The 12,315-nt window shown below is 36.5% G+C and overlaps 1 protein-coding gene across 3 annotated transcripts in view; it reads left to right on the forward strand.

Annotated features, from left to right (window-relative positions):
- The first annotated feature begins 4,590 nt into the window (after nt 1-4,590).
- Nucleotides 4,591-12,315, forward strand: part of Nf-YC (nuclear factor Y-box C) — a 117,850-nt gene continuing 110,125 nt past the window's right edge. Inside the window, exon 1 of one of the 3 annotated variants that reach the window (XM_090371485.1) lies at nt 4,591-4,794. The gene's annotated coding sequence lies outside the window, so the exon portion shown is untranslated. The remainder of the gene's footprint in view (nt 4,795-12,315) is intronic. The other 2 variants (XM_090371484.1, XM_090371483.1) reach the window with 2 other exon arrangements.

Consider the following 12,315-nt stretch of genomic DNA (forward strand, 5'->3'; position numbering starts at 1 on the left):
TTGAGTGGGGAATACCACTTATCTATCTTCCTTATGGCCTGGTGGAGTGGTGCTGTGTTGTTCTCGAAGTAATCCTTCAGGTTAACTATCCCTGTTTTCTGTTGTTCTATCAGGTCTATCAGGCCCCTTCCTCCCTCTTTCCGAGGTATTGTTATTCTCTGCACTGCTGAGTTGGGGTTGTGTTGTTTAGTTGTTTCTGGCCTTTTTTTGCCGCCGGGCAGGCAATCTCCTGGAAAGCGTGCCCGATGCCCATCTACACCACCAGGAGGTGGGCCACAACTAGATATGTCCTCTTGGTCGTCATTGTCCTTGTCTTTCGCATGATGTCTTCTAGCTCGGTGTTAGTCCAATCTATGACCCCGAATGTTAGTACTAGAGTATGTTAGTACTGGAGATGCATAAGTGTTTATGGCTTGAACTGTGTTCCTTCCGTTCAATTTTGCTTTCAGCAGGCTTCTGAGTCTCTGATGATATTTTTCGGTCAGGCACTTCTTGATTTCCTTGTGTTCTAACTGCTCAGCCTACATCATCCCTAGGTATTTGTAAGTCTCTTCTTCTGTCATAGCTTCGATTTCTTTACCAGTCAGCAGCTGGTAGTTTCGGCCAACTAATTTTCCCTGGTGCAGTTATTATTATTATTATTGCGCTTTATATTATTTCTCCGTGATTGAGGGTTCAACCTTGTGATGGGTATTGCTTCCAAGTATACAGGGTGGTTGTTGTTATGTCTGGTGTTATTGTTATTAGTAGTAGTAGCAAATGATGCAAGGAAGCAGTATATAGAGCTTCATCTAAAAAAAAAAAACCCGACCTATCTCATCTATCCATTCCATCTAATTCTTTCTTAAATTTATTCAAACTATCCGCTTCCCCAACATCAGATGGAAATTTGTTCTACCAATCAATTACTCTCTGCTTGAAAACAATTTTTTGTGCATCTGTCCTGCAGCAATCCTTTTTAATTCATATTACTTGTGTATGTTGTCCGAGAAAGAGTTAGAATATCAGTATCATTAAATTTACTCAATTCATTTATAGCGCTAAACGCTTCAATAAATTCTCCTCGCACGTGTTTGGTTTCGCAGTGCTGCAATTAACAGAACTGAATTCTGTTGCAGTAAAAGTATCCATTTGTGTTAGCATTAGCTTGTTCTTGGTTTTTAGAAGCATCGGCGACTAAGGCGACGATGCTGCTTACATGTAGACATGTATAGTATCTTCTGTATAGCGGTTCCAGGAACATAAGTTCATCTCCCCCCCTGTTACTCTGTGATGATTCTAAACTCTGTAGAGTGGCCAGAAACGTGTAGTGTTATGTTTGTGTATATTATGTGTTGTTTAGTTGTTTCTGGCCTCTTTGCCACCGGGCAGGCAATCTCCTGGAGAGCGTGCCCGATGCCCGTCTACACCACCAGGAGGTGGGCCACAACTGGATATGTCCTTAGCCAAGTGGAGATAGACCATTACAATCTTCGTCTGCCCTGAAGAGGGCGAAGTTCCCCACCCACTGGAGATAGTGCTATACCAGTGGGTGCCAGCAAGTCCCGTACCCACAGCTACCCAAAATTAAGGTACTGTACCAGCATAGAGGGAAAAATTAATAAATAAAATCATAATTTAAAAAAAAAAGTTAGTTGAAAAAAAACAAAAAAGTAAAATACAATAAACTAAGATAAAAATTTATAGAGAAGAGTAAAAAAAAATTAATAAAAAAAATTAAATTAAAAAAATAAAATAAAATAAAATAAAACAGTATTAAAAAAAGTAAAATAAAAAAAATATATATATAAATACAAAGTTAAAAAAAAGGAAATTGCTAATAAAATAAATAAATACAATGATGGTGAAGTAAAATTATATAAAATAAAATAAGATAAATAAATAAAAAATTAAAAAAAAACAGTTACCCAGACTTTCTTCTATTTGCTCTAGCCAGTACGACTAAAAAAAATACACAAAAGTAAAAATAAAATATATTAAAAAAATAAATGAATAAAATAAAAAAAGAAGAGAAAAAAAAGGAAAAGAGAAAAAAATATATAAATAAATCTAAAAGAAAAAATTTAAAAAAAATAGATAAAAAAAATAAAAGTGAATTGTCTAAGATTGGACAAATCCCACACCCACTGGAGCCAGTGCAATACCAGTAGATGCCAGCAATCCTCAGGTTGCTCAGGCCTGAGGGGCTAAAAGAAAAAAAAAAAATTAAATAAAAATAATAATAATAAAAAAAACTGGATCTATGTGATCTTCTAAGAGCTATTCAAGGTGACAATATTTTATCTTTGAAGGACACTGCTCACTGTTGAGACTGATAATATTGAAGGTGCTGGAGCGGCCGTAGGAGGTGAAGCTGAAGCAGGATTGGCCAACAGAAGTTTTCTTCTATCAAATAAATCAGATGCAAATTGTTGTAGGATTCTAAGGTGTGAGGCAAATTCTACTAGATGTTTTTCGTTACCAGGTGAGAAGGTGTTTATACAGTCTTGCAGGGATTTCTGTAGGTCAGCATAAAGAGGACAGTGATAAAGCAGGTGGTTTCAGTCTTCCAGTTGGAGACAAAGGCAAGAATCGGTATTGCTTATTCTGAACTGAAAGAGTTTGGAGTTGAAAGAGCCATGTCCAGTTATGATAAATGATGTGTAGAGATTTGGAGAGAATCATAGAGAATTTTTGTTTTGGCAGTAAAGGAGACATCTGGTATAAATTTATATGTAGTTCTTCCTTTAGGGATGTATTCCAACGATCTTGCCAAATTTTGGTTAAAGCAGACCAAATCCGATTTTTTTCAGCTTTGATGTCTACAAGGACATCATTCTGTATTCCATAGAATTCCATGGAGGTCTGATGTTTTTGAAAGTAGCAGAAGGCACGATGTAAAATGTGCAAGTACAGAGGTAATACTCCAGCTATTACCTGCAGGGCATCAGTTGAGACAGTTCTGCAGGCACGGAGCATTGTAAGAATCACGGATCTTTGCGAATGTAGATGAAAAATACTCGTTCAATTTGTCAGCTACCAGAGCAGGGTCGTCTGCAGTCGAATCATCGATATCACGAGGAACAATCTGATTCCTCCCCTTCCTTCTCGCTTTAACATAAGTAAAGAAGTCTTAGCTGTTTTTCTTTGCATCCTTGCCAAACGCCACCACATGTGGGTCTGGTGACACTTAATCTGGGATTACTGTTACCCATATGCAGTGCCTTGCATTTTACCTCTGTTAAACTTCAATTGCCACTTCCCAGTGGAACTACCAAATTTATCTATGTCTTGCTGCAGTAGTATGCCTTAATTCCTGTCATTAAGCACCCTGCCAAACTTATACTCATTGGGGGTCCCAGGATTTTCTAAATTAGAAGGCTAAAGCAGTTTCCCGGGAATCATTAAATTTTAACAATCACGTAGCTGTAAAAATCATATTATTTTTACATAAAGGGGTGGCCAAAGCCCCTTTCTCCCTTACCTGGGTCTGCATTTTTTTATAATAGAGTTTGTTAGATACATGTTGATTTGACGGGGAAATAATCAGTTTCAGAGCACTTCTGCCCAAAAGGTTAAGTAAAACACCATATTTGTACATTTTTTTAATTATGACGATGCAAGAATTCAAAATTCCTTAAAATAACTATTCATGGCACTAAACAACAGTACGGAATAATACATTAGGTGATACACTTATTATTGTGACGTTTATTTGAATTTATAAAATTTGTGTTATTATTACATATAAGTGTGCAATAAAATGAGTTTTTATAAAAAGTAGTTATGAACAATATGAATATTTATTAATAAACATTTGATAAGCATCATATTTAATTTTTTTTACCAAATATTAGCATTCAGGTCAATATTTTCCAATTCAATAGTGCACTAAAGGGAATATGCATTAATTTTTCACACAGCAATAGCGGATCCGGCACTCACCACCAAAGATTATTCCAAAAATAACATTCTTGCATATTGCTTCTTTTTCTGTAAACAGAACAATCTTTAGTCGGAAACTTTTTCTGCACTGTTACCTCTCTCCCCTAAAGGCTGGACCTCCGTTATTTTCCTATGCTATTTTTCCCCAAATTATTGGTCTGCTCTAGTCATACAAAATTATAATTCCATCGAGTTCCTTTTCTTTTTTTTCTTACGCAATGCATATTATTAGCTATTCACTGAAGACACTTGCTTAGCATACTCGGCAGTTAATTTGTGAGTAATTAACCAGAAACTACTGGACTTGGTACTTGGACGACCGGCAGGAGGGCGTAAATTATTCCATTAATTTATATTAGTTTGAACAACTAGAATGTATAAACATGCAAATGGTAACTCGACCGAACAACTAACATAACTTTTCACGAATAAGATATAGGCGCACAATATATAAGTAACTTTCGAATTGGTTTCTTAACTTTCCATACTGTTAATTCAGATTTGGCTATGTATTATTGATGCTTTCGCACTATATTTATACATTTCTTATTGATTATACAGTAAATCTCTTGTTTTTTATATATTACAACACTAGGTGGCGCTGCTATGCAATTTAAAATAGCTAGAGTAAAAAATATATAACATAGTTTGTTTATATATGAGGAGTTCATCGAGTTTTGTAACGTTTTCTATTCACAGAAACAAACTTAGAATGTTTACCTCATCTGCGTGATTCTACTCGGGAAGCGAAGTTATATTACGTTGCATCAAACTGATTAAGACAACTCATTGGTTGAAAGAAATTGTCTGGCTCTTTCGTTGGTCTTGAGGGCATCCAATCCCGTTGGCGTCCATTGCCAACAAATTGTGGTAAGTGTGATCTCTGTTTAGTGTGATTGGCTTGTTCTCGACATCAAGTGTCCTACTTTGAAAATGTTTCGTTTTTCAAAGCACTTATTGATAGTTTTCGTAAAATTCGACTTCTATATTCATTTAGTGAAATTATGAAATGAGCACCTATACAGACGCTTGTAAACTCCGCGACTGGTGTTGAAGGCCATGCTTTGTATAAGATCCATAAATTATCGACTGTGTTCTGACTTCTTTCGTAGAGTTTACCACCTAGAACAGAAAGTGACCTATTTTATTCCTTTAGTACTTTGTATATCAGCCAGATTTAAGAGATCTGATAAGTTTTGCAATGTACTACGATTTTTTTTTATTTTTGATCTTTTGTAATCACGCATATTGAATGTATATAATTCAAAGAAGCAAGTAAAGATTTTGATTCTTGCATACAGGTAGAATTATTTTTAATTAAGGCCACAACGTTTTTAATTGAGGTCACAAGCTACATTATCTCTAGAGGGGGGTCAAGCATAAATTGGTTAGTCTTTACAACCTGGTACTCAAATATTCACATATTCAGAATTTGCAGGTACACTTGCAAGATTAAGGGGGGGGGGAGCTTGCTAATGTAATCTCTTGTTAAGCTTGTTCATCTGTGTTGCGTTCAGTCATTGTTATTGATAAGCAGAGTTGTTATTATTCATTTCATTGTTATCACGTTATGGCTAATGGATGGAGACAAAAGTGCCCTGTGTTTTTACGTTTTTGTTACAGCAGAAGATGTATAATGGAAATTTCACATATGTTTCAATTACTTGGGGGCGGGGAAATACAATTAAAAGTATATTTTGTGTAATTAAAAATATTTTTGTTAATTTTTGTATTGAATCGTTTACTTATTTTGCGCCCAGGAAATTATGATTAGAGGGATTATTATAAAGTGGTTTTGAACTTGTGTTCCGGAATCTGTGGGGGTGGTGATGAGTCTCACGGAGTAATTCTTTATGTAATTTGTATATGTTACATGTAGTTCATGTATAGTATCACTTCTGAAAATATTGGGGTTCCTTATAAAATTGTCACAAAACAGTTCTGACAGAAAAAGGTTGAACATAAGATTGTTTCCCTCATTCGTCTTGCATTGCTTTGATATGTTAGTTCTGTTTATTTTTCTAATTTCTGAAGATTCAAATTTTTGATTAGTCCCTTTTCTTATCTGCTCTCAGCTCCATAGTTATCAATTGTTGATTTTTTTGGCAAATTTCTCTTTTGCTTCGAAGGAATCATACACGTAAAGGTGAGTACAGTGGTCTCAGACAGTTTTTAAATTCTGTACAGTGGGATCAACTGATAATGTTACAAACAACAAATTCTAAGTGGGAAGCATTCAAGGATTTAATCGTGGAAGCTACTAAAAGTTTCATACCTATTAAGAAATATATTATTCAAGGTTTAGGCCTAAATGGTTATCAAATGAACTAATGAGACTCATGGAAGAGAATTTATATACATCCCATGCATTTTTCTTATCAGGCGACACAGAAGCCTATGGCAGATATAAGCTAGTCTGTAATCAAGTCACAAAGGAGGTTAGGCAGGCGAAGGCAGATTACGAGAAATCTTTGACAAAGGATGCTAAGAAAAACAGCAAGGATTTCTTTACTTATATAAACTCTAAAAGGAAGGGGATGAATCTGATTGGTCCACTTGATATCGATGGTTCGATTGTTGATGATCCTGCTCAGAGAGCAAACAAACTGAATGAGTATTTTGCCTCTACATTCGCACATGAGGAGTTATTAACATTTGAAAATGCCAGAAGGTTATCAAATTGTAGCAGGGTGCTTAATGATTTTGTGATAACTGAGTGCAAAGTGGAGGAGAAATTGTTGAAGTTAAACATAAGAAAGGCATCTGGGGTGGATGGGATCTATCTAGTTATATTAAAGGAGGCAGCAAAGGAAGTAAGCAAACCCTTAGCCATAATTATGAGAGCATCTTTGGACTCGGGGGGGGGGGGTTACATTTGCACATTTCCAGTCCCCATGGACTGGAAATGTGCAAATGTATCCCCAATTCACAAAGGGGGATCGAAGGGTGACACAAATAATTACAGACCAGTTAGTTTAACTTCTGTACCACGTAAAATAATGGAATCACTGGTTAAAGATGCAAAGATGCATTGCAGGATCATCTAGACAAGACTGCAGCAATAATTCAGACACAGCATGGTTTTGTTAAGGGAAAGTCTTGTCTGACAAATTTGATTGGTTATTATGATGTGGTTACAATGGAACTAGATGCAAAAAATAATTTTGATATCATATATTTGGATTTCAGGAAAGCTTTTGACACTGTTGCGCATGAAACAGTGTCAAATTGGAGTAGAATGGTATTAAGGGTAAATTGCTACAATGGATAAAAGGATGGTTGAGTGGGAGAAGACAGAGGGTGGTAATTAATGGGTGCTGCTCTTCGTGGACTAATGTTATTAGTGGAGTCCCGCAGGGTGTTGGGTCCACTGTTGTTTTGTATATTTATCAATGATGTTGATGAAGGTATATCAGGCTTAGTGTCGAAGTTTGCAGATGATACAAAGGTTGGCAGGGTTGTTAATGGCAGTGTGCTACCAACAGGATCTAAAAAATTTGGGCAGATGGGCTGAGAAGTGGCAGCTGAAGTTTAACCTTGACAAATGCAAAGTACTGCATATGGGTAGAAGTAACCCCAGACAAATGTACCAACTGTGTGGTACTACAAGTAAGGTGGTAGAAAATGAAAAAGACCTGGGAGTAATTGTGCAGTCGGATATGAAGTTTTCTGAGCAATGCAGACAGGCTGCCAGGGCAGGTCATGTGGTTTTTTCAATGATATATAAGAATTTTGCTAGCAGGGAAAAGGAAGTGATTGTCCCTCTGTATAAGGCAGTGGTCAGGCTATGCCTTGAGTGCAGCGTACAGGTCTGGAGGCCTCATTTTAGGAAGGATATAGATTTGCTTGAACGTGTACAGAGAAGGGCAACAAGATTGGTAAGGGGAATGAAGGGATCCTCTTACCAAGAGAGGCTTAAGTTCTGCAAATTGCTGTGGCTGGAGACTAGGCACCTGCGTGGTTGCCACTGCTACATCATGTTTTTCTTATTTTGATGTTTATTTCGTCTAATGTTCCATATTCAAGACTGATCTTAAATAAACAAAATTACTAATTTGTTCCAATTTTTGGTTATTTAGGCAACAATCTAAATTTTTGTTTTCCAGCTTTCATAACTTTTGTGTAATATAATTTCCCCTCCAAATTCAAACACTATCTGTTTTATTCAGGAATTCCTGAAGATTTTGCAAGCTACTGTTTTATTAATTAATAACACAATATTGTCTGCTTATAATACTGATCTGATTTTTATATTTCCAATGCTAAAATTTGTAAGTCATTTCCTAGATCATTTTAACAAAAGAATTCTGGTTCTGTTAAATGATATAGGAAAATTATAAAAAGAAGTGATGGTAAGATGTAGCCTTGCTTCACTTACAAGTTCTGTTTTATGTTCTGGCACAACTATATAACTCAGAATTAAAAGTAATTATTTGGACAAGAATATACAATGATTACCATGTTAATTAGTCTCATTAGCTCAAACTGTGATCAACTCGAAACACCTGTGCTGCTTTCCTGTGCAAGCACTTAGCATTTTAAGGCCTTAAAAAATGTTCTTTTTATATTCCAGCATATTATTCCTGATTTTGTATTCCTGACCAACATAAGTTGTCAGAGGAGTTTACGTTGTTGGACAGATAACTTGTGTAGTCGAGACCCGCTAATTTTCGTAAAATCGGATAGTCTTAGTGGGTCTTGACTACACAAGTTGTCTGTCCAACATGTTTAATAAAGTTTCAAGACTTCGGACCTCCATAATATATTTTTTTTTTACAGGACTTTACATTATATAAGCTAGTCTGTAATCAGGTCACAAAGGAGGTTCGGCAGGCAAAGGCGGATTACGAGAAATCTTTGGCAAAAGATGCTAAGAAAAACAGCAAGGATTTCTTTACTTATATAAACTCTAAAAGGAAGGGGCTGAATATGATTGGTCCACTTGACATCGATGGTTCGACTGTTGATAATCCTGCTCAGATAGCAAACAAACTGAATGAGTATTTTGCATCTACATTCACACGTGAGGAATCATTACAGTTTGAAAATGGAAGAAGGTTATCAAATTGTAGCAGTGTGCTTAATGATTTTGTAATAACTGAGAGCAAAGTGGAGGAGAAATTGTTGAAGTTAAACATAAGAAAGGCACCTGGGGCGGATGGGATCTATCCAGTTATATTAAAGGAGGCGGCAAAGCAACTAAGCAAACCCTTAGCCATAATTATGAGAGCATCCTTGGATTCAGGGGAGGTTCCCACGGACTGGAGATGTGCAAATGTATCCCCAATTCACAAAGGAGGTTCGAAGGGTGACACGAATAATTACAGACCAGTTAGTTTAACTTCTGTTCCGGGTAAAATAATGGAGTCACTGGTTAAAGATGCATTGCAGGATCATCTAGACAAGACTGCAGCAATAATTCAGACACAGCATGGGTTTGTTAAGGGAAAGTCTTGTCTGACAAATTTGATTGGTTATTATGATGTGGTCACAAAGGAACTGGATGCAAAAAATAATTTTGATATCATATACTTGGATTTCAGGAAAGCTTTTGACACTGTTGCGCATGGAAGACTACTGTACAAATTGGAGCAGAATGGTATTAAGGGTAAGTTGCTACAATGGATAAAAGGATGGTTAAGTGGGAGAAGACAGAGGGTGGTAATCAATGGGTGCTGCTCTTCGTGGACTAATGTTATTAGTGGAGTCCCACAGGGTTCGGTGTTGGGTCCACTGTTGTTTTGTATATTTATCAATGATATTGATGAAGGTATAATGTCGAAGGCTTAATGTCGAAGTTTGCAGATGATACAAAGGTTGGCAGGGTTGTTAATGACAGCAATGGCAGTGTGCTACTGCAACAGGATCTGGAAAATTTGGGCAGATGGGCTAAGAAGTGGCAACTGAAGTTTAACCTTGACAAATGCAAAGTACTGCATATGGGTAGAAGTAACCCCAGAGAAATGTACCAACTGTGTGGTACTACACTTAAGGTGGTAGAAAATGAAAAAGACCTGGGAGTAATTGTGCAGTCAGATATGAAGTTTTCTGAGCAATGTAGACAGGCTGCTAGGGCAGGTCATGGGGTTTTGTCAATGATATATAGGAATTTTGCTAGCAGGGAAAAGGAGGTGATTGTCCCTCTGTATAAGGCAATGGTCAGGCCACGCCTTGAGTACTGCGTACAGGTCTGGAGGCCTCATTTTAGGAAGGATGTAGATTTGCTTGAGCGTGTACAGAGAAGAGCAACACGATTGGTGAGGGGAATGAAGGGATCCTCTTACCAAGAGAGGCTTAAGTTCTGCAAATTGCAGTGGCTGGAGACTAGGCACCTGCGCGGTGATCTGATTGAGGTCTATAAGGCCTTGAATGGGTTGAGCACGCTGAATTCTGATGGGATCCTCCCACTTGTTCAGAACACGAACCTACAGGGACATAAGTTCAAATTAAGAAAGGATAGATGTAGAATAGATGTGCGGAAATTTGCCTTTAGCCAGCGGGTGGTTAATTGCTGGAACAAACTTCCATCTGTCGTTGTGGAAGTTGATAGGTTAAATAAATTTAAGGAGGAACTGGACAGGCGATTGGAGGGTATGGTGTGATTTTTTTTTTTTTTTTTTTTTTTTTTTTGGCTGATGCTGCATAAGCTCCTACACTTGCTTTCTTGCATCAAGTGCCACTACTACTACTACTACTATTATGACAAGAAGACAATCATTACCATATTTAGCAGGCACATGGGTATGGCCAGCTGAAATGCATGTGCTGTTGCACTTTTGTGCTGACAACTCAGCCTTGTCAGGCCTTATATTCATTCTTTCCAGTGTGATTTAGCTATTTATTTTGTTGGGCCATTTAACTATTTTCCAGTACAACCTCATTGCAGATTTGCCATTTCCGTAAAAACTATTTTCCTTATCATTTGCTTTATTTTTCAATTTGCTTTATTGTTATATAAGAGCCACAAGAATAGAAAGCAGAGTCTAGGTTTTTTTTTTTTTTTAAGATCAACAAATTCTAAATATAGGTTCTTGTTAATGTTTGGCCCAGAACTTGACTGTTCTTCCCCAAAGTTAGCTACATTATCTCTAGAAGGGTCAAGAGTAAATATTTAATTATCAGTATTTCTAACCCTCTTCTCTAAGATACTTGCATAGTTTTTACCTGATATGTTGAGTGAAATTTCTGTTTAATTTCCACATTCAACTGTATTTTCCTTTTTATATATTAGTATAATTAATGCCTTAACTTTCTCTTCAGAAAACAACTCCTGGATAATATATGATATGATCATCATAACACTGCTTTCCCTCATTCCAGGTCTGATTTCATCTACCACATGCTATCTTTCTGAATTAATATTTTTTATAAGCTCTGTATATTTAAGTATAACTATTTAGGTTAAAGGAGTTCATAACTAATACTACATTGCAAAAAAAAAAAAAAAAAAAAAGGTTTATATTTGCTTTCTTATATGTATTTTGTGTGCTGAATTCAACAGTATCATTAGTTTTCCTCTGGTGGAAGTTGGTTTTGTTTCTGAAATATTTATGTATTACATAAGTGTGTACCAATACTGTGTTAAGTGTAATTCTTCCCCCCCCCCCCAATTTTTTTTTTACTACCAAATGGAAGAGTAGGTTATCTCCAGACTTGTTCTACTTGGGAATATTATATAGGTCCCAGGCAGACACAGCATAGCAGTATTGGTGACAAAAATTTTCAGTGTATAAGAAGCCTACTTTAGAATGCTTGTGGTTGATTAATACAAGATGTGGGCAACTGATTTCTACTGTGATAGTTACAGGTCAATGTTAGAGGAATGGTTTCTAGGTAATTGAAAGCATGTGAATTTTGCTGGATTTCATATATGGAGAGAGTCCACAAATAATCATCACAGCTGCTGCTACTTTTGTGTGATAAGAATATCCAAGTTTAATTTAAAAAGTTTACAGATTGAAAAGCTGCAGTTTATCTTAACATACCTTCCATTGCTTTAGTGCCATACAATAAAGACCTGCCAATTTCCAATCAACCATCTAGAAAAGTCTTCAGAAGTGAATGTTGAATCTAGTGAACAGGATAATTGAGATTATGCTTCGGAAGCCTGTTCATATAAAGGGGCACATTTCTCTAATCAGCAAGAATTGCATGATTAATGAGGAGCTTGGGTCTAACCAAATCCAGTGCAGCTCTGACACCTTGTTTAAAAGAATGGAATATTACTAGATCCTAGGTGCAAGACTGTCACATACAGAAAAAGACTTGACTCATGCAAATTTTACACAATGGCAATTTGGAATCTCCTCTCTTTGATCTTCTCTGGCTTAAAATCTCTCTACCTCATTGTGTCAAATTCATCTTTTGTCTCTACCGTTCCCCCAACTCCAC

Source organism: Mastigoproctus giganteus, chromosome 4 (assembly GCF_048544385.1).
Source record: "Mastigoproctus giganteus isolate SK-2022 chromosome 4, ASM4854438v1, whole genome shotgun sequence".
Lineage (NCBI taxonomy): Eukaryota > Metazoa > Arthropoda > Arachnida > Uropygi > Thelyphonidae > Mastigoproctus > Mastigoproctus giganteus.